The 21,948-nt window shown below is 42.1% G+C and overlaps 1 protein-coding gene and 1 pseudogene across 3 annotated transcripts in view; one reads left to right on the top strand and one right to left on the bottom strand.

The window, feature by feature from the left end:
* The window catches only part of FARS2 (phenylalanyl-tRNA synthetase 2, mitochondrial), a 396,095-nt gene that overhangs the window by 40,609 nt on the left and 333,538 nt on the right, over positions 1-21,948 (top strand). The gene's annotated exons all lie outside the window — the stretch shown is intronic.
* Positions 6,727-9,119, bottom strand: LOC125965540 (39S ribosomal protein L48, mitochondrial-like; annotated as a pseudogene).

Raw genomic sequence — 21,948 nt, 5'->3', positions numbered from 1 at the left:
AGGAACAGCCAAATGGAAGAGCTGCGTAGGAGAATGTGTGGAAAGGGGGCAGGGTGGGAGAGTGGGACCTCTCCACCCTCCCACCACTGCGATGTGCTCACCACCCGTATGCTCTCCGAACCCCATAACTTAGAGATTATTATGGAGGTTTTATCATGCAGGCATGATTACAACAAGTACAGGGATATTGTGGGTTAGAAAACAAATCAGAAACGTGGCATCAAAGAAATTTCATGTTCATTAACAGACCTCTTTGGATTATGCCTCCAGGCTCCCCCAGAGATATCTTCATTCATTAACTCTGATGGGGTCGTTAGATTTGAATAGTAAGAACATGTGAGCATGTGAACATATATACGTTGTAACTTCTGAAAGACTGTACAGATGTTAGCATTATTAGGTCAATACTGTTCGCTGATAATCTTATTAAAGACTGTCGAATATTTTTGGGACCATCATTTCTAATGAACTCTGAAGTTTTCAGGTATCTACCTCAGTCAGCCATCTTTGGATAAAAGATTTAATTTTCTCTCTTGTATTGTTTACTTGAATTAATCGTGGTGGTCTGCATTTTAATGTCTCCTCTTTCAGAGTGTCTTTATTAGACGGATGCGTTGTAGTCTTAAAGTGCTTTGTACGTAGATACTCAGAATGAGAGGTTAACTGGAGCCCATGTTTCATATCTTCTGGGAGCATTTAAATGGCTCTGCTTTCACCGTGTCCAGCCTGCCCTGCTGAACCTGTATTACTCCTTAGGATTCACTGAGCACAGAAAAGGGCTCAAAAAATAGTGCTGTCCTGGTGGCTGGGATTTCCTCTTATCTGACCCTGAAGGTTAACTTGACGGACGTTCATCTCTATGTTACTTTGGCATCTTAGGACCAGGAGTGGAAGGTCAGATACAAGGACGTATGTAAGGGAGAGCTGGGGGTTAGTTGCCCCACTCCCACGTTGGTTGTTACTGGGTCACAGTAGGGTTGGGTCTAAAGGAAGTGTGAGATCACTATGGACAGAAATGGACCACAAAACAAGGTGTGGGGAATATTCCCTGTGGTCCAGGCGAATATCAGAACATTGGCTGCTTCTCAGGGCGGGTTCTACCCCTGTTCCTGGTCTTAAAGGGGGCGTTACTCTGAACCCATTGTCCACTGTTACCAGTGTAATTTGTGGTCTCAGAACTTGTGTGAGGATGTATGTGTGGTTCAGTGAAAGTCATGTACAATTTCTTCAGACCTTATGTGCCAGCTATTCGGCAAATGACTTTAAATGCATTATTTCATTTAGTTTTCACAGAAACTGTGAAATGGGTATTCTTCACCCCTATTTTTCAGACAAGAAACTAAAGTCCCGAGACGTAACATGATTTGTCAGGCTCCAGGTTAGGTTTGCAAAGTACTGGAGCCAGGAATCAAACCCAGGACTGCGTCACTCTGGTGACCGACGGACCCTGGGCACCTACTGTGTGGAGAGCCCTGGGCAGACACCAGAAATGCACAGAAAACTAAGCTGCCTCCACGTCAAGAAAGGTGACACATTGTCCTCATCAGAATGCTAAGGAGGTGCCAAAGTGACTTAATTAAAAGCACTGCATAAATGCATGACATTATACCAGGTTGGCAGTGGTTTCCTGCCAATATATGAAGTGCTAAGAATCAATGGGAAGAAATATATGGTTATAAAACAGAAATGAGCAGAGCATAGAAAGGCTAATTGAAAGCGTGGAATGTTAGAAAACCTGCAGATTTATTTATGTGAAGTTTGGAAGATGCTGCTCTAGCAGTTTCTGGCTGGTTTTGATGACTGATGATGTACCTGAAGTAGCTGAGCCACGCAGATTAACCAGCAGTGCTTTCTCCAAAAGCATGCTCCCTCAGAGAACCTTACTTTCGTGCACCTGAAGGGCACGCAGCTGTGTTACATTGGGTATAAGATGCCTTAGGGTCAGAGAGGAAACACAAACAAAGGCAGTCTTATGTGGTTTCAACACCATTTATCAGTGTTCTGCCTGTGAGAGCCTGCCTGAGCTCATGGTGATAAAGTGTGAAGGGCAAGGGTGTGTCAGTGTTCACAGGGGAAGATGGTTCCAACTAGGACAAGGGATTAAAACCACAGTGGTTCAGTAATAAGGAATATAGGAGAGCAGATATTAGATTTGCTTTTATTCAGCAAAGTGAATAATTCTGAGTTGACTCAGTTCTCAGGTTTATAGGTTAAATCAAGAATGCTGTACTAACATTGAGTTTCTGATATGATTTTTAAAATTTAATCCAAAATACCTGGGTTTTTTTTGTTGTTGTTGTTTTGGGGTTTTTTTGGTATTAGTAACTTGTAAAATGTACCATTCTGCTCTTTTAATTGTCTAGGCATTTTCTTTCACCAAGTACTTTTTTGTTCTGTTTTGATGGAATTCTGTCAGTGAAATTAAAGAAAACTAAACCATGTGCTTGGGAAGAGTCAATATTTAAGTGATGCTATGTATTTTGATTTTACTTGAAACAGGTGGGAAGGGAGAAGAAAGAAATTTGTGCATAGAACTCACCCATTGTGTGCCAGGCACCCTCTTAGATGCCATGTGTATACATATTGATATATTTATATGTCTATATAATGTTATCTCACTTTGCATAGCGTTTATAACCATTTTGCAGATGACAACATTGTGGTTTCAAGAGATTAAATGACTTGCTGGTTAAGACAGGTTTAGAATTTGAACCCAGGACTTTTTCTTTCAAAGCTCTTGTTTTTGTTGGTGTTTGCTGCTGTCTCCGTTTTGAAAAGACTGAATTGCAGTTATCGGAAGATTACGGAACACAGAGTGGTGAAGTCGTAGTGTTGCTTTCGATCTACTTGTTTTGAGCAACATGATCATATTAAGTAGATGTTTTCAAGAGGGTCCTAGAGTGAGTGTAGAAAATGTGTGAGGAGAGTTCTGCCTTGCTAGGTTCTGAGCGCTTTTTCAAGGATATGATCACCTAGAGTGGAGGAAGCTGCCTTTGTGAATTGCTGGCCTCTGCTTACAATTGAGTTTTAGACATTTTTATCGGCAGCTGTCACTTGTGAAGCTGTGCTGTTGGGCGGCCGTTTCGCTTCACTTGTCTGACTGGCCCCTTGGCATTTTGACCATGCCCAGCGAGCTGTCAGACCAGCAGCACACCACCTAAGTGTCTTTTGTGACTTTGAACTCTGCCTTTGCTCATCTGGTCTGTGCACCATCTGCTGCGTCTTCCCTGATCCTTTCTGGCTCTCTAGACTTTATGCATCCATCACTGCCTATCCGCCCGGGCCCTCACCTCTCCCGTAGACGCGTCCCCCGTCATTCTCCGCGTTGGCTGCTCCTCCTCTCGCACGTCTGTGGGTTCTCTGGCTGTCCTCTAGTTGATCATACGCTCCTTTATAATGTATTTCTCTGTGTCACCGCGAATACTGCGGAGCTCTAGCTTCATGTATTTTAAACTCTTTGATGTCATGGATGGTGATTTGAGCAACAGTATTTTAGGACTTCAAAAAAAAACTCCTTACAAAGTATTTCATGTGACTTCATTTTAGTAACCTCTTTGGCAATACAGGCGTAAAATAGTTTGATCATGCACGGTGTCACAAAGAGTGCAGGGAGCCTGACACTTATACATCGTTGGTGGGACTCCTAACCAGTGCACTCCCGTTGGGGACATCCATTTGGCCCTATCTGTTCAAGTTTAAGATGCATAAACCATTTGACCGTGCAATTCAGCTTTTAGGAGTTGATCCTAAAAATGCTTTTATGTATATGCAAACATGTGAACAAGGGTGTTGTTTATAGATTTATTCATTTTAGCAAGAAATTGGAAAAATTTAAATGTTCAATAGGGAAGTGGCTAAATACATTGTGGGGCTTTCATATGATGGAATACCCTGCACCTTGTAAAAGAATGAAGTAGATCTACGTGCGCTACTGGACATCTATGGAGTATCTTCTGTATAAATTAACTGACAAGAATAAGGTGCAGAACAGATGCTAACATTTGCATAAAAATTAAGTCTGTGGGGTTGGGGGTATATGTGTGTGTATAGATGCATACAGTTGTATAGCATGGAAACTTGCTTATAGGGCGGTCCAGGAGGCAGTAGAAGTTTGTTCTTCACTGCTTACCCTTTCATAACATTTGAGTGTTATTATTATGTATGATTTTTCTATGAAAAACATTAGATTACTTTTTTATTTATAAATTTATTTATTTATTTTTGGGTGCGTTGGGTCTTCGTTTCTGTGCGAGGGCTTTCTCCAGTTACGGCGAGCGGGGGCCACTCTTCATCGCGGTGCGCGGGCCCCTCACTGTCGCGGCCTCTCTTGTTGCGGAGCACAGACTCCAGACACGCAGGCTCAGTAGTTGTGGCTCATGGGCCTGGTTGCTCTGCTGCATGTGGGATCTTCCCAGACTAGGGCTCGAACCCGTGTCCCCTGCATTGACAGGCAGATTCTCAACCACTGTGCCACCAGGGAAGCCCTTAGATTAATTTTTTTAAAGTCTGGTAGTACAGCTTAAAATTGCCAAGTCTATTGACTTAACAGTAGATGAGATAATGTGTATATAGAGCTTAGCATAGTTCCAGATATAATAATGGGTTTTCAGTAAATTAGCATGAGTGGTGGCCATGGCAGAGATGGCGGTGGAGTAGTATGAGGATGTCAGAACTTTACGCCGAAGAACCCCTTGTGACAGAGAACAGCTAATGTTTCATCCCCCCATCTCTGCCTCACCTGGGCATTTGAGTTGTCTTAAAGAGGTGGTCTAAAGTATGAAATAGTGTATAGTTCTGGTGCTTTGGTTTAAAAGATAAAGTTAAAAAATGTTTTTCTTTGTTCTTTTCTGTATTTCCGTGTTTGTTTTTTAACATAAAATAATTGTGTATCTCTTAATATCAGAGAAAAAAATTAAAAACTAATGTATCTCCTCAGGGTAAAAGCAGTTATTCAGTCAAACTTTGCAGTCTTGACAGATGAGCCGTGTCATCTTGTGGTGTGGAACCTTGTCCACTGCCATCTAGCTCCGGCTGTGTATAACCCCTGTTTCCAGAAGAGGCTTTCTCTGTATAAATTAAGGTTAGGATCTGATGTTGCCTTTTGATGATTTCCATCACGATTTAGTGATTTCCGTGAAGTCGTTGGAACGGAAGTCTGCTTCTGAGTCACGTGCCATCTGTTGCCTCTTGACCTGTGGGAACATCAGTCCCCAGCACGTGTGACTGTCAGGTGTGGTTGTCAGGAATTCCTGCTTCCAATTCAGCGTCCTCATCTCGGGTCCTCATCTCGGGTCTTTATTGCTGTCAGTGACTCACACATTTGCAAATTCCTTGTCCATTTCACTTCTGCCCCATCTGATCCTTTGTGAGGACCAAGGCCAGAGAGAGGAACAGGTGCTCTCCTGGAAACCGTGGCCAAGGGTAGTGGGAATAACAAGGAGGGAGAGATCCACGGGTGACCTGCAGGGAGACCACGTGCAGTGCTTTGTGTCCACGTTTCTTCTTCAGAGTGTTGCAGCTTTCTGGTTTGATGGGCTGTATTCATAAGACTATTAATAGATGTGTTTTTAAGCTTTGTGTCCCACAGTTAGGTATTGATGTTATTTTTTTTGACCAGTATTAAAAATCTAGAATTGATTTAATTAAATGCACATATGTCATTCAGATAGAAATGATTTCAAACCCTGCTGCTGCTTTTTTTTTTTTCTGTTCCAATAAACCTTTGTTTGCAAAAACAGGCAATGGGGTTTGGGAACTGGATAGAGGTTTCACAACACTGCAAATGCATTATATACCACTGAATTATTCACTTTAAAATGGTTCGTTTTGTGACATATGAATTTCACCTCAATAAATTATTATTATTATTTTAAAAAAATTATTTATTTATTTTTGGCTGCGTTGGGTCTTCGTTGCTGTGCGCGGGCTCTCTCTAGTTGCTGCGAGCGGGGTCTGCTCTTCTTTGCGGTGCGCGGGCTTATTGCAGTGGCTTCTCTTGTGGCTGAGCATGCGCTCTAGGTGTGTGGGCTTCAGTAGTTGTGGCTCGCGGGCTCTAGAGCACAGGCTCAGTAGTTGTGGCGCACGGGCTTAGTTGCTCCGCAGCATGTGGGAATCTTCCTGGACCAGGGCTCGAACCCATGTCCCCTGCATTGGCAGGTGGATTCTTAACCACTGCGCCACCAGGGAAGCCCCAATAAATTATTTTTAAAAAGCAAATAGGCAGTTGATGGGATTTGGCTCACAAGTAGTAGTTTTCTGACACGTGACCAAGATCAAGCTTTAATTCTTTGCTTAAACTCATTCCAGGCAACCCTAATTTGCAGTTATGTAACATCTACCTGCATACTTATGACAGGTCACTCACTACCCCACAACGTACTTTTTTTTCCACTTATGGACAGACCCTGATCCTATCTGGAGGGTTTTTTCATATACAAAATATCCCTCCCTATGCCTTCTATCCACAGAGGGTTTACTTATGTTATGATTGTCTCCTTCACTAAAGGAACTCCATGCTGGGTTGATTTAAAGGATGAGTTCACTCGGATTGGGAAATACTGGAGGGGAACATGCTTATGTGGTAAAGCACCAGGCAAAGAGAAACTGAATCCCTTAGTTAAAGATACTCGACAGCATGGAGTGACTTCTCTCATACACACACACGTCCATCATCAGCAGATTTTTATTAGATGGAAGATACCTAGGTCTGGCTCAAAGGAACGTGGTGACAATTGGCAAGCACTCCTCCACAGAGCAGAGGAGGCACTCCTGGCTGTGGAGATGGGTACTTACGATATTGAGGGTCAGGGTCTCCTGCTTGACTTTGGCCACCTAGGAAGCTCTTCCCCTTGGCACTCATTATCACCAGTGCTGGCATGAAAGGGTCTGCAGTGCGTTAGTTCAACTTGGCTAACAGTTCTTCCTGTTCTGGCTGGGCTTTGAACCTTCCCTTGAAGTCTTCTTCAGTGTGCTCCCTCACTGACAGTTTGACTCCTTCAGGACGATTGCTTTGGATTATTTCCAAGAAAATCTCTGCAAATGTAGCGCTCAAACCACTGATCTGAACCACTCACGCATGGGTGGTAAGAACTGAATCCAGGAGCATTTTGCTGCCTTGGTTCTGCAACTGCAACACCTCCATGGTTTTGGTGGGCCTCGCATAACTTTCCTCGACTTTAATGGAGAGATGGTTGCAGAGGTTGTGAACATATTGGGCATAACTCTCTGCCAGGGCCATATCATATGCCGTCAGGTGAATGTTTCAAACCCCATATTCATCATCTGTCCCCGAATTAATAGGTCTCACTTCCACTTTCCCCTCTTCTTCTTGGGCTCTTGTGCTTTAACTAGGTGCTTGCATCTTCCAATGCCACGCGTGGGCTGTGACCTGTAGTGCCGACTGGTGCTCAGATGAATGCCACCTGCAGAACAGATGGGATTCTCTCTTGAAGTTCTGAACCTCAAGAGGGAAAAGACTTACTTAAAAATGGTGTCATTCCTCAGACACAGCGCCTTTCCCAGAGCTCCATTCATCCTTCGCTGCTGCGCGGCCTGTAATTGTGCCAGCTGAAGATCGGCCCAAGCAGCCGCGACCCCTGGGCGTCCGGAAGCCAATCCTGCTTCTTCTGAACAGACATTCTTAGGTGAAAGTCAACATGTTCCTGAGCAATTAGAAATTATGATGTAAATCATTTTTCTTTAATATTTTAGCAATGCTTTTAGGTGACATACAATTACATTGGGTGATTCGATGTGTAGAACTGTCATGAATTAGTTTTTCACTATTACTACCAGAGATTTAAGTTTATGGGGAAATTGGGTGACCAGTCATCAAAGCAAATATAATATTTAACAAAGTAGAAGGTAAAAAAATTTAACACTTGGTATGTAAACACAGACTAATTTTTAGTTAGTCTCATTGTCGAATAGTAAGTGGTGGTACTTTTATATACAGTGAGTGTAGTCACCAGAGGTTGCCTAGGCATTTAGCTCCATTCTTTTCATACCTTTGGGACAGGTGTTTTGCCTTTTGCAGAGAAGAGAGAGACAGGAGATTTTATTGTTCGGACTGTGCTGAACTCAGAGGTGCTGTCCCCGCTTGCTGAGTGTCCTTCTAGAGCAGATCTAGAGAAGCAGGGGGCCTGCTGCTTCAGCACAGAGCTCTTGTGAGACTTAATAGGAAAAAATTACAGAGGTGTAAATGTAGTTGAACCATTAATTTTCCACTTTTTTTCCCTATCATGTTTCTTTTTATTGTCACCTAAAAATTGTCACTCACCATCTGCTTCTATAAGAATGAAGTCACTGGCCACTACAGTCGCTGACCTTCATCGCCCCCTGAAAGGAGTTCAGGGTGGAGATCAGGTATGAGGCCCTCTGTGCTCTGGGGAAACTGGCAGAACAGGTATTCAGAGAGTTAGATCTTTCCAGAAGAAGAGTTTATGAGCCCAATTCTTGCATCTCTTCGTATCTAGAAAAGCACTAACATCACTAACGGAGACGTGTGCTCCTCGTGACCAAACTGTGTGCTCAACTGCACGCACCCCCTTCACCAAAATCACACATATCCTGACTTCCCCCCTACCTCTTTGGAGCAGTTCCTCAGAGCTCTCGGAGAGGCTGTCTCCTGGGCTATAGTCCTCATTTTGCCCCAAATGAAACTTAACTCACAGCTCTCACGTTGTGCATTTTTTTTTCAGTCGACTTTATTTATCAGATACTATTTCCTTTGGGATTAAAACAACACAAAAGGTAAGGTTGTTTTGGTAAGAAAGCTCACAGTGGAGGAAAAATATCTTAGTTCTAAATATATCATTCTCAAGATATACTGATAAAATAAGATGCACTTTTTCTCTGAAAGAACAAAGACGTGGCAGTTGATGGTTTTTAAAAGTCTCAGAGACTTTATTTCATACCCGTGTAACTGGAAGCTGGGAGTCTTTTCAAAGTGTTTCTCAAACCAAAGATATTTCTTTGTGTGTATGACATCTCATAAATCTATGGGCAGATAAACTATTTTCAAAAGCCCAGATTTGTTTTTGAAATAAAATATATGCTTGTGTTTCCCAGATCTGTATTTAAAATGATGCGAAGAGCTATTTATATGGTGTCAGATGCGGAAAAACCATCAGCATTTCAAAGAGCTGATATTCTGTACCAGAGCTCAAGTAAACAGGGGCGGACTCTGTCATTCAGTGCAGAAATGTTTCCCAATTGTTTTTTAACCTTTCAAAGTTTTTGATATTTGTAAATATCAAAAGTCTTACATTTTCGTGGGGTCAAATATATTTATCTTTCATTTATTTTATTTACTTGTTTAACAGTCATTCCTAACCACAGATCATTTGAAAAATTACCAATATTTCTTCCGTTTTTTAAAAACAATTCTTTAAAAAAATTCTTTTTTTTTTTGAAAATTCTTCTTAAACATAATAGAACTCTCTACAGTCTATTGTGGCACATGGGATGAAGTGAAGATCAGATCATTTTTATCCCAACTACTTAATCAATTTGTTAACACTATTTCTTATATGTGCTATTTCTATTGATACATTGGTTAATGAGAATATATATTAAGTTTTCAAATATCTCAGAATCTATTTGCTCTGTCAGTTTTTGTGCCAGTTTTCATTATTGTTGTTTTCTTCTTATTTTTCAAAAATTCCTAGCTTCTGTCACTTGTTTAATTTTTCAAATGAACTTGGGGATTATTTTTAAAGTCTTTCTCCTAACCATCCCCCTCCCCCTGTAGAAATTTCTATTGGGAATTACATTAAAATAGTTTGAGTGGAGCTGGCATTATACATTCAGTCTTTCATACATACAAGGCAGATCTCTGTTTATTCTGCTCTTCTTTCCTGGTTCTTTGTAAATTTTGATAATTTGCTTCAAACAGGCCCCTCTCTATATTTGTTATTATAGAAGATGTTTTTCTCCAGATAGATTTATTTCCTGTTGGTCATTGTTGGGATTGAAAAATGCTACTGATTTCTAAAATTTTAAAATTCACTCCCTTCACCAAACTACTATCTGTTCTGATAGTTATCAGTCAGCTCATTTGAGCTTTCTAGATACACAGCTGTGTTGTAGCCAATAATACTATGGTTTCTTCCTTCTAGCAGTCATGCTCCATTGCTTTGTGTCTTATGTTCTTTTATGGGCTAAAATCCTAAAATTAAAAAAAAATGATCGCTTGTAAAGTACCTGTTCTCTGTTGGAAATGATTTTGTAAGTTACCTAGGGACTGCAGGTATTTATTTATTGTGTAGAAAGGTTTTTGGAAATCAACACATTTCCTTGTTTTGAATCAGTGGTATCTGTTCCTATTTTTGGTAGAATAAGTACAACTTTAGGGAAAACTTGTTAAAATAGAAGCCTTGGAAACTTATTTAAAGCAGATTTTTAAATAGATTACTGTATATTCTTTTTATTTTTCTAGGTGAAAGCTTGGTGATACTGGGAAACCGAAATTCAGAGTTAAAAAATAATGATTTCAGTGGTTCTAAACTAAAATCCAGCTTTTATGGGTAACTGTTTTAATAGACATATTGGTAATTTTGTAGCTCAAATTTTGCTTCTGTCAGTAATAGTACTGCCTATAATCAGTAGACTAGATTGTTGATACTGTTGGAAGTAAGGAGTGATCAGTGCTAGTTTTGTAAGGGGTAGAGCACAAACTAGTGATGTAGAGTTTGATGCTGTCTTATCTTTTCTTTTTTTTTTTCAAGGAACTGGCTACCCTGTCTTGATAAATGCTTCTGTAGTAAGCTGTTTGTACACCTAGTGAACAGACCCATGGTTTCCTTCTCTGTATTTGAGTAACTGGAATGTTCTTTTGTTTTTTCTTTTAAATTTTTGGCTGCATGGGGTTTTCATTGCTGTGTGCGGGCTTCCTCTGGTTGCGGTGAGCGGGGGCTACTCTTTGTTGCCGTGCGTGGCTTCTCTTGTTGCGGAGCGCTGGCTCTAGGCGCACGGGCTTCAGTTGTGGCACGCAGGCTCAGTAGTTGTGGCGCATGGGCTTAGTTGCTCTGCGGCATGTGGGATCTTCCCGGACCAGGGCTCGAACCCGTGTCCCCTAAATTGGCAGGTGGATTCTTAACCACTGAGCTGCCAGGGAAGCCCTGGAATGTTCTTCTGATGCCAGTTTTCATGTCATATTTCTGTGATCTTCTTTAAGTTTTCTATCACTTCCCCTTATCGCCTGGACAAGCTTTAGGTATTGTGGTCTTGGTGTCTGCTATTCTTTACATTTTTCCCTCTTAGCTTTGCATGCTGAGTTAATCAGTTTATATCCTATCACTGTCCGGTTGACCGTGAGGCATCACTTTTATACACTTATTATGTCCATCTTTGTCTCACTTGCATTGTATCAGCACTTACAGGTTTCCATCTCCGCTCATTTTTAGAAACAAATATTAGTAAATATGATGCAATATTTAAATAATTGCACAAATAAATGTTGCTTGGAAACATGGAACTGTTGCTTGCTGTGCTTTACTTGATGAAGTAGTGGGATATGTGTGTCCATCAACTGATGCATGGAAGTCTCGGGGAGGCTCAGGAAAGGTGGTTTGAGCATATCCCTTTTCAATGTTGGACAGTGCTGGTTGCCTGAAAGTCATGCTGTAAAGTGCTGGAGTGCCCGTCAAGAATGTCGTGATCTCTGTTAAGCTGAATCTTTTCTGGGTCTCAGTTTTCTCTTCTGCAAGATGACCAAGCTGGTCTTTATGATCTTTAAGGTTCTTTCCAATGTGATACTGTGATTCTACTTGGGCCATTCAGGTCCTTTCACAGAAATTGAGTATTCTTACAGATATAATAAAAGAAAAAATTTAAAAAACCAAGTTTATTTTATTTATCCCTTTTCTTTTCCAGCCCAGTACAGATAAGAAACTGGTAGTTATTACTGTTTATGTTCTGCCTTTCTCTTAACTCAAATAATTGAAGGTAGCTTGCAACAAGGATACAAATTTATGGTAGAATGTAAAAATAAAGAGGACCAAGCAGGGAAATAGAAATTAAAGTGGAAAAGAACCATCTAGAAAGATGGCAGGCCTGTTGACCATGAGGGCCTGCAGGTGCTGAGGGTGTCGGCAGGTAGAGAGAGGCAGGTCGGTCCCGGGGAGCGGGCGAGCTTGTGGGCAGGGTGCTGGTCGTGGACCATGTCTGGAGCCAGTGTCACGGAAGCCACTGTGTTTCAGTTTATCTGTGTCTGCGGTCGTGATTCTGAAAGGCCGCCGCCTCTGCTCCCCGTGGAGAGCCTGGCTGCAGCTGCAGGCACAGACCTCGCTCCCTGTGGGCAGTGCTGGCTCCCCATCCCCTTGTTGCCCCGGGGAGGGCACCGGAGATCCAGGCAGTAAAGGGCGAAGGAGACGTCGCCAGCCTGGAGGGGCAACGACAGGGATTTGTGACATCATGGGGCCTGGAAGGAGAGCCTCCGGGTGGGTGACAAACCTCCTCCTCTGTTCAGGGCGGCCATCTGGCCTTCCCTCGTATCTCGAGTAGCCCGTGGTGCCCTCTGGAACGTGCTCCGCCTCGCTGTCTGCTGGGCAGCAGGGCCCGGCGTCGGCTGCGAGCTGGTGGCATAGGAGGGGCCCGGGTTTCGAGTGACCACTCAGGAGGCCTCCGCGTCTCCCCGCGGCCTCCATCTGTGTCGAGGGACGTGTTGCGCCAACGGGTAGACTCTGCTCAACCTGCCGGAAGCAGTGCAGTGAGGCTGGTCTTGGTCTGACGGTGGAAGTTCATCCATTCTCCAAGTCACTGGAAGCCTGTGGGCTCTGGATTAGACCTGGGCTTCTGACTCTCGCCAGGACTCCTTCTTCCTGTGTAGAGCCTCATCTTCCTTTTCTACAAAATATCCTTCTTGAGTTGTGCTGATGACTAGTCGAGGTGTTATCTGTGCAGGGCCCTGTTAGTGACTCAAGCAGTGATAGTCATCATAATGTCATTGTGATTATTCCTTTTATTATTCATCTGTTCTCCCACCAGACCTTTTGCAAGAGGTGTCAGTAAAACAATAAGCAGCCTTCAGAGATGTTTTTCTTTGATCTGCTGTACAGGTGAAAACTCTTTAAGGCAAGCTGCTATTTTGACATTTGAAGGATATCAGAAAGACCCAGGACTGTGCAGACTGGAAGACTGCTAGTTTCCGGGAGTGTTTGTCAGGGGGCACCTTCCCTCCAGGCAGGGAGGCCTGTTGGCCCCTGTACTCCGGAAGGTCCACGCCCGGGCTCCTTTCAGTAGCAGTGTGCCCGCAGCTTCTCAGACACGCACGTGTAGACGAGGTTCACGTGTTCCTCATTCAGAGCAGGTGACAGAGATTCAGAGAGGAGAGGAATTTCAGCTTAGTGTTTGAATGTTGTGTTTGAGAGGAACAGACAATTAAATGCTGTAAAGAGGCACAGGAAAGTGGCCTGAACTTTAAGAATGTTCCTTTTCCTCCGCTCTCCCACTTCACCCTGAGATTTTCACATTTATATTAATTATCTCCACGGCTCATGAGGTCATATAGTAGAATCTGAATTTGAAATAAACGTCAAAATCAGACCGATCATCTTCACAGGCGGCTATGAAGAAAATGTGCTTCTGTGGCTGAAGCATTTTGTCATATGAAGCTCAGACCTTATTTTTCAAATACCTTGTCACCAAAATAACTAGGACATCACGTTAAAGACTCTGGAGGGTGTTGGGATTGTGGCAGGACGTGGCCACGTGGAAGGGTGCGCCGTGGACTGGCCGCCCCTGGGCTGGTCCGCCTCCTGCTGGCTCTGGGGATGGCCTGTCACCTGTTCACTTCTGTGAGTGTACAGAGGAGGCACCACTGTGCACATTTTACTCAGCCATTCCTGAAAACGGTAATGGTACTTTGTTACTCACTCAGGCTCACGGTGCGTGTGCAGATAAAATTCATTACCACCCCCAGCAATGATTTTCTGTTTGTGTGTGTGTGTGTTTCTTTACATCGTTGGAGTCCTTAGAACTATTTTGCATGAAATGCCAGTTTATAAGATACGTAGAAGTAAATGCTGTGGTACCATTAGGGCCTACACCCCGCTTTCCTGAATTTTCACCCCGAGCCTCTTGCATAGAGCCACAGGATTTGAAAGCTAGACCCATACTCTTGTGTGCACCACTGTATTCTTGATCTAACCCCAGTCTTACTTTTTTCTCACTTTTTCATTTCATTTTGAAAAATTTCAAGCATACAGTACAATTGGAAAAATTTTTACAAGGAATTTCTGAATAGCCATCACCTGGGTTCTTACCATTAACCTGTTAATAACACTCACGTTGCCACATAATCATCTGTCCCTCTGTCCATCCAACAGCACATCTTTTTTGGTGTGATAGATTTCAAAGTAAGTTGCAGACTTTCCTTAGATGCATATAATTAGCACAATCCTCTTTTTAAGGTAAAATTTACATACAGTGAAATGCACAGGTCTTAAGTATACCATTCATTCATTGAGTTCTGACAGATGGATACACCTGTGTAATTCAAACTCCCTATCAAGATGCAAAACACTACGAATGCCCCAAAAAGCTTCCTCATGCTCCTTTCAAAGATTAATTTCCACCTCCACCCTCCAAAGGAAGGCACTGTTTTGAATTTTTTCTACTGTAGACTAGTTTTATCAGTTATACTACTTTACATAAAGGGAAGCATTCAGGATGTTCTCTTTTGTGACTGGTTTCTTTCACTCATCATCATGTTTCTGAGATGCACCCATGTTATTGTGTGTGTAGTAGGGGTGTGTGTGTGTGTGTGTGTGTGTGTGTGTGTGTGTGTGTGTGTAATGGTGTTCCCTTGTAGGAACACACCACTGTTTGTTTATCCATCCTCCTGTTGATGAGCATCTGGGCTCTTTTTGTTTTGGGGCTGCTATGAGTAAAGTTACAATGAATGTTCTCATACAGATCTTTCTGTAGACATTTTCTCTTGGTTAAATACCTAGGGTTCAAATTATTGGATCCGTTGCCAGACATTTTTCTGAAGCGGTTGTATCATTTTACACTCTTTCAGACAAAAGTGTTTGTCTGACCAATGATGTCAAGCGCTTCTACATGTACTTATCAGCCATTTGCATATCTTCTGTGATTGGGACTCCTTGTCTTTTTATTATTGAATTGCAGGCGTTCTTTATATGTCACAGCTGCCGTGTTCATGTTTTACGAATCTTTTCTCCCAGTCTTTGGCTTCCTTTTAATTTTCTTAAAGATGTCTTTTGAAGAACAGAAAATTTTAATTTTCAAATACAATCTTGCCAGTGATTTCTTTCATGATTATTGCTATGTTTTAAGAAACCTGTGTCCACTCCCAAGTTACGAAGATATTCTAATATGTTTTCTTCTAAAAGCTTCACATTTTGGTCAGTAGTTTTTTGATGTATCTTGAGTTAATTTATTTATACACTGTGAGGTGGGGACTCTGCCTTTTGGCCACTCCTCAGCATAATCTGCTTCTGTTTCCCTGGCTGACTGATGTGCACATACACTGATGGCTGCACACTCGTACATTCTATTCTCTCTTTACCCCGCTTCCACAAATATTTGCTGAGTGTTTATTATGTGCTGGGTGCTGGGCTTGTTTTTGGGTATATAGTGTTGAACAAAATATAAATAATCCATGTCACCATGGAGGTGGCAGTCTAGTAAGGATAAATAGACATTAAGCAAATGAACACAAATGCTTTTATATTCAAGTCTAGTGAAGTCCTATTTGTCTTAGAAAGCTCACCTTAAGTCAGTATTTGAAAACCAGACATTGTAAGCCTCCATATCAGCTGGCTAAAGAAAATCATGTGATCATGTCAATTGATATGGAAAAATTATTGCACAAAATCCTGTACTCATTCAAGATAAAACTCTCAGCAAACTAGGGATAGAGGGAAACTTCTTCAATTTAATGAAGGGCATCTGTAAGAATCCTCTGGTTAACGTCATATCTAATGCTAAGAGACGGGATGTTTTCTCCCTAAGATTGGGAACAAGGCCAAGATATCTGCTTTCAGCATTCTTGTTCAATGTTGTATTGGAAGTTCTAGCAACTTCAATAAGGCAAGAACAGGAAATCAAAGCCATATTGGAAAGGAAGAAAGAAAACTATCCCTGTTTGAAGATGATATGATTGTCTGTGCAGAAAATCCCAAAGAATGTATGAAAAACAAAACAAAACAACTCTCCTAAAACTAATAGGTGAGTTCTGCAAGGTCTCAGGATATAATATCAACAAATAAAAATCCATCACATTTCTATATGCTAGCAACAAACGTGTGGGAACCGAAAGTACAGACACAAAACTATTTACCGTCACTCTCAGGAAATAGGACTGTATTTAACAAACCATGTGTAGGAACTTTATGCTGAAGATTATAAAATGCTGATGAAAGAAATCAGAGACCTAAACAAAAGGAGAGAGACGTGCTCACAGGCTGGAAGACTCAACATAGTGAGGTGTCAGTTCTCCCTAAATTGTTCAGTGCAATTACTGTGAAAATGCCAGCAAAGGTGTATTTTTTTCCCACTTAAAGTCATCCCGATAAAGTACTAAAAATTATCAGCCTTATTAAATATCAGTCCTTGAACACTGCCTTTTTAGAAATATACATACGAGTTTTTGTTTTAGAGCAGTTTTAGATTTATAGAAAAATTGGGAAGGTAATCCAAAGAGTTTCCACACCTCTCACATTGTTTTTCCGGTTATTAACATCTTACATTAGTCTGGTGACTTTGTTAAAATTAATGAATCCGTACTGATACATTATTATTAACTGAAGTGCATACTTTCTTCAGACTTCCTTATTTTTACATGATGTCCTTCCTCAGCTCTGGAGTCCCATCCAGGATTCCACTTGACGTTTGGTCATTTCTGTCTTGAGCTGCACAGTGCATTAGGTTTTCCTGGATTGTGATGACTTGGACAGTTTCGTGGAGTACCTGGTGTCAGATATTTTGTAGAATGTCTCTCAGCTGGGATTTGCATGAGGGTTTTCTCATGATGAGACTAGTGTGATGTGTGTTTTGGGGAGGACACCCACAGAGGTAAGGGCCGCCCTCATGCATCATATCGTGGGCGCACTATCAGCTTAGCTGATCACTGTGGCTCTTGGTTTGACCGCCTGGCCGAGGTAGCATGTGTCAGTTTTCTCCACTGTAAAGTGACCCTTCACCCTTTCCCTTGAGAACCATCAAGGGTTTTATACACAAGCGTCTTCCAAGATTTATATGGGGGCTTTCCTTATGGTACTGTGGTTAAGAGTCTGCCTGCCAATGCAGGGGACACGGGTTCGAGCCCTGGGCCAGGAAGATCCCACATGCAGCGGAGCAACTAAGCCCATGCGCCACAACTACTGAGTCTGCACTCTAGGGCCCGTGAGCCACAACTACTGAGCCCGTGTGCCACAACTACTGAAGCCCATGTGCCTAGAGCCCGTGCTCTGTGGCACGAGAAGCCAGCACAATGAGAAGCCCGCGCACTGCAACGAAGAGTAGCCCCTGCTCTAGAGAAAGCCCGCATGCAGCAACGAAGACCCAATGCATCCAAAAATAATAAATACATAAATAAATTTATAAAAAATTAAATAAAACAAAGTTTATATGGAAAGGCACAGGTCCTAGAATAGTTAAATAATTTTGAGAAAGAATAAAATCAGTGGAGCGATTGTTACGAAAGCCTGCAAGAGCTACAGTAAACTAAGGCAGAATGGTATTGGTGGAGGGACAGACACAGAATAGAGAATCTAGGAAAAGCAATTTAATGGAGGAAGGGTAGGCTTTTCAAAAAATGGTGTGGGAACAATTGGACGTCCATTGGCAAAACGGTGAACTTTGGCTTAACTCTCACACCTTATATAAAAATTAACTCAAGATGAATCATGAACTTAAATGTAAAACTATAAATCTTTTAGAAAAAAACATAGGAGAAAATTTTTAGGATGTAGGGCTTGGCAAATAGTTCTTAGACTTGACACCCAAAGCATGATTCATAAGAGAAAAGAATTGATAAGTTGGACCTTCAAATACAGACCTTTACTATGCTAAAGACCCTGTTAAGAGGATGAAAAAGATAAGTTTTGAGACCGGGAAAAAATATTTGCAAACTACGTATTTGAAAAAGGAACAGCATCTAAAATATACAGAATTTTCGAAATTCAACAGTAAAACAAAGAAACAGAAAATAGTGCAATTAGAAAAGGGAAAATAGCATGAATGGACATTTCACCAAGAAGATCTGCACATGGTAAGTAAGCACATGAAAAGATGCTCGCCATCATTACTCATTAGGGAAATGAATATTTAAACCACAAAGAGATATCACTACATACCTATCAAAACGGCTAAAATGAAAAATAGTGACAACCCCAAGTGCTGGTAAGGTTGTAGAGAAACTAGATCCCTCATACATTGTTGTGGGAAGTAAAAGATACAGCAACTCTGGGAACCAGTTTGGCAGTTCCTTATGAAACTAAATATTCAGCCACCATGTGACCTAGCTATGCATTCTTGGGCTGTTTACCCTGGAGAAATGAAAACATATGCTCACATAAGAATTTATACACCAATGTTCATAGTAGAATCCACCAGCCGTCCTTCCAAGGGAGTATGCATGGTCAAACAAACTGTTGCACGTCCACACCATGGTGTAAAGCAAAGACTCTCAGTTTTTTCCTTCCTTCTGATGTAGGGAAAAACCCAGTTCGTCCTTTCTGCGTGCTTGTTTATCCTGTGTGTCTACTTTACTTCACTTCTGACACTTCTGGTCCCCAAATGTGTGAAGGTTTTCCCCACACCAGTAAGTGGTTCTCAGACACCAGCTGGGTGTCCTACAATGTAACTCAATTCTGGCACTGAGTACCCGGAGATAATCCCAGATCCCACCAGTTAAGGGCTCAGTCCCATAACACTAGGACTGCCCCCTCCTTTTTAAGTTAATTTAACTGTAAAGTATTTTATTTCACAAGCCCTTTAGACTTGGGTCCTCAGGCTGTTTCCAAATGGGAATTCTCACTGTTTTTGTTTTGCGCTATTCAGTCATTTAGAGGCAGTACACTTTCACAATCTCTATAAAAAGTCAAGGACACCATGCCTAACAGACTAAATCTCTGGCAATAAAAATTTGAAAACAGCTTTTGTTTTTTTCCACTTGTAAGGTAGATCATCAACTGTCAGGATGTTCTTTGAAGGTAACTTTGATTTCTGGGGGGAAGCCTTAAAAAAAGTAAAGCTCGTCTTTCAGAAGATTAACATTGATCTTTAAAATCTAAAATAAAAATAATGCAAGTATGTAATGCCCACTCTGCTCAGGTACTTGCTTGCCACCGTGCTGGTGCTTTCTTGGTGTGAAGGAAGATGCAGGTGGGGCCATGAGCGGGCACTGGGTGACCTGTGGAGGTCAGGGGGCCTGGTCCCTGCGGAGAGGGCGTCTCTGGACCTCGTTTTCCCCTCTGCCAAATGCTGTGGTTGGGCTAACTCCTCTCGAAGCTCCCTCTGACTTTGGAGTTTTAAGGTTTTCGGAAATATTTAAATACTTCCCTAACTAGCCACAGAGGGCGCCGTCCTTCCTACTGCTGGAGCCGCTGTGAGGGAGTGCAGCCCAGGGAGCCTGGAAGCAGGCTTCTGAGCGCTTCCTCTTTGTGGCTTTGCTTTTCCTTTAAGTGAATTTTTGTAACAACGGTAACAGACATATATTCCAGTCTAAGCAATAGGATATTTTCCACACCTCGGTAAATTAGCATCTGCATCGTATCCAGGGAGTAATTTTCTACCCATGTCATCCTTCTGGTGTGCAGTCCAGGTCTGGGAATAAGAAAAGGCCGTTTCCATCCTTCTGCACTCAGACCAGGCACTTTATTCCTTAGGTCTGCACCCAGCCTTATTTACACTTGGTATTCAGTTCTAATGCGCTGAATTGTTTTGCTTCCGCGCAGCTTACAGCAGAGTGGAAGCCTCAGGTTCACAGAGGGTGGCAGAGCTTTCAGTACTGCTCTTACAGTGGTAGAGGATCTGCTGGCCAGTGGAAATCCAAGAAGGAGGCAAAAACAAATTTAAAAACAACAGAAAACTGTATGATGGCCCAGAATAGCCGTAGCCTTTCCAAAGGATGACCACTGTCATTGAGAAAAGTTTAAATTTTGTTTATCGCCTCTGTTAAATGCTATAGTAACATTTCATGGTATTTCTGTACCGGTGGTTCTCCAGCCTTTCCTGGCATCAGAATCGCCCTGAAGCCTGTCGGCCCCACCCCAAGTCCCTATTACCTGGATCAGGGGTGGGGTCAGAGCCTTACTTCTAACAGCTTCTCTAGTGATGTTGGTGCAGCTGGTCCTGGGACCACACTTTGAGTGCCACTGTCCTACATAAAATCATCTTCAGTGTTGTTTAAAATCATAAGTGTGAATTTCCTATAATTAACTTACATGTAAAGCTCATTGCTTACTACGTAATTATTTCCAAAATATCTTCATTTTGTATCATCCTCCCCATAGCCCCCTCCTAAGGGAACCTAAGGTCATGGGATATTTTTGCTTTCAAATACATAATCCTCTGTGCCATTCCCCCCTATGAGAGTCTGCTCTCAGTTTCTTCAATGCAGAGAAACTCCAAATATTTGTGATTCTTCCATTTTTGAATTCATTTGTTTCTACTTTCATTCTTTCTTATTCTTAATTTTATTTGGTTATCGTTTTACTATTGGAACCCAAAGCTTAGTTTTACTTTTCTTTTAGATTACTAATGAACTTAATGCTCTTTTCCTGAGCATAGGTCATAAATTCCTCTCTGTCACACACACCCTACAAAATTCAAAAGGTTATATGACACTGTATAGTTAAAGAGTTTCTCTCCTACCTCTGTCTCCCAGCCACCCACTTCCCCTCCTTGGCGGCATCGACTGTTAGTAATTTCTTGACATACATGCAGTCTTTATTATTGACCAATTTTGTATTTGTGAATTTGCCTAGTTGCTAGAATTTATTTATAACCTCAAAATCAGCACTCCTGGGGCTTTCATGGTCATTTGAGGACATGCGCAGAACGTCACAAATCAGAGTCTCCTACCCACGTGTTCCCAGCTGAGGTCAGACAAGCGGGTGGTCTGCGTTCTCATTTCAGCTCCTACGTAAATAAGTATCTTTTTTGCCATCTATTTAGTGCCGTGTTTTTTGTGTTTTTGTGCTTTTTGGGGGTGATTTTGCTGTTTCAGTGGCCCGCAGGCCTAGTGCTGAAGCGCTGTCTAGTGTCCCTGAGAGCAGGAAGGCTGTGACATGCCTTGTGGGGAAAATGCGTGTGTGAGATGAACTAGGTTCAGGCGTGAGCTACGGTGCAGTTGGCTGTGAGGTCAGTGTTAATGAATCAGCTGTATATATTACATAAGACGTCTTTAAACAGAAAGACACATAAGCCAAGGTTATGTACTGATTACTCGGCAAAAATGTGAGCAGGGCCTCTCAGGACACTAAGTCTCTCTCCCTGAGGAGCAGTGGTTCAGTGTCCATTGATTCGGTGTTCTCAGGGATGTTCTAGATCAGAACTACTTTGAAAAATGAGAATTGACTGTGTATTATTTTCACTGTTTTCATGACCCAGATATTTTGCAATTTGAATTCAATGCTTTCATGTACTAGCTAATCCTTAAAACTTACAAAACTTACAGAAAAATGCAGAACTGTGTGTTTTACAGGGGATTTTAGCAGAGAGCACAATATAGTCAGGACTGATGGTGGCTGATTAGGGCGGATGGAACCTGGCATGTAGGCCTGAATTTCACTCTTCTGCCATCTCGCCACGATGTTCAGAGTATGACTTAGCAGGCGCACGACAGCCTTCTCTGCATTAAGAATTAAGGAGTGTTGTTTGATTTCCACCCTTGTAAATGACTTGCTGAGTGAACCTCAGTGCTGTGCTTTGACTTTTATCATTAGGTCTGCTGTGGGGAGAGGATCAGGCAGTTGA

This window comes from Orcinus orca, chromosome 10, assembly GCF_937001465.1.
Source record: "Orcinus orca chromosome 10, mOrcOrc1.1, whole genome shotgun sequence".
Lineage (NCBI taxonomy): Eukaryota > Metazoa > Chordata > Mammalia > Artiodactyla > Delphinidae > Orcinus > Orcinus orca.
Note: the sequence above shows the minus strand (reverse complement) of the source record. Positions and strands in the feature narration are given on the sequence as shown.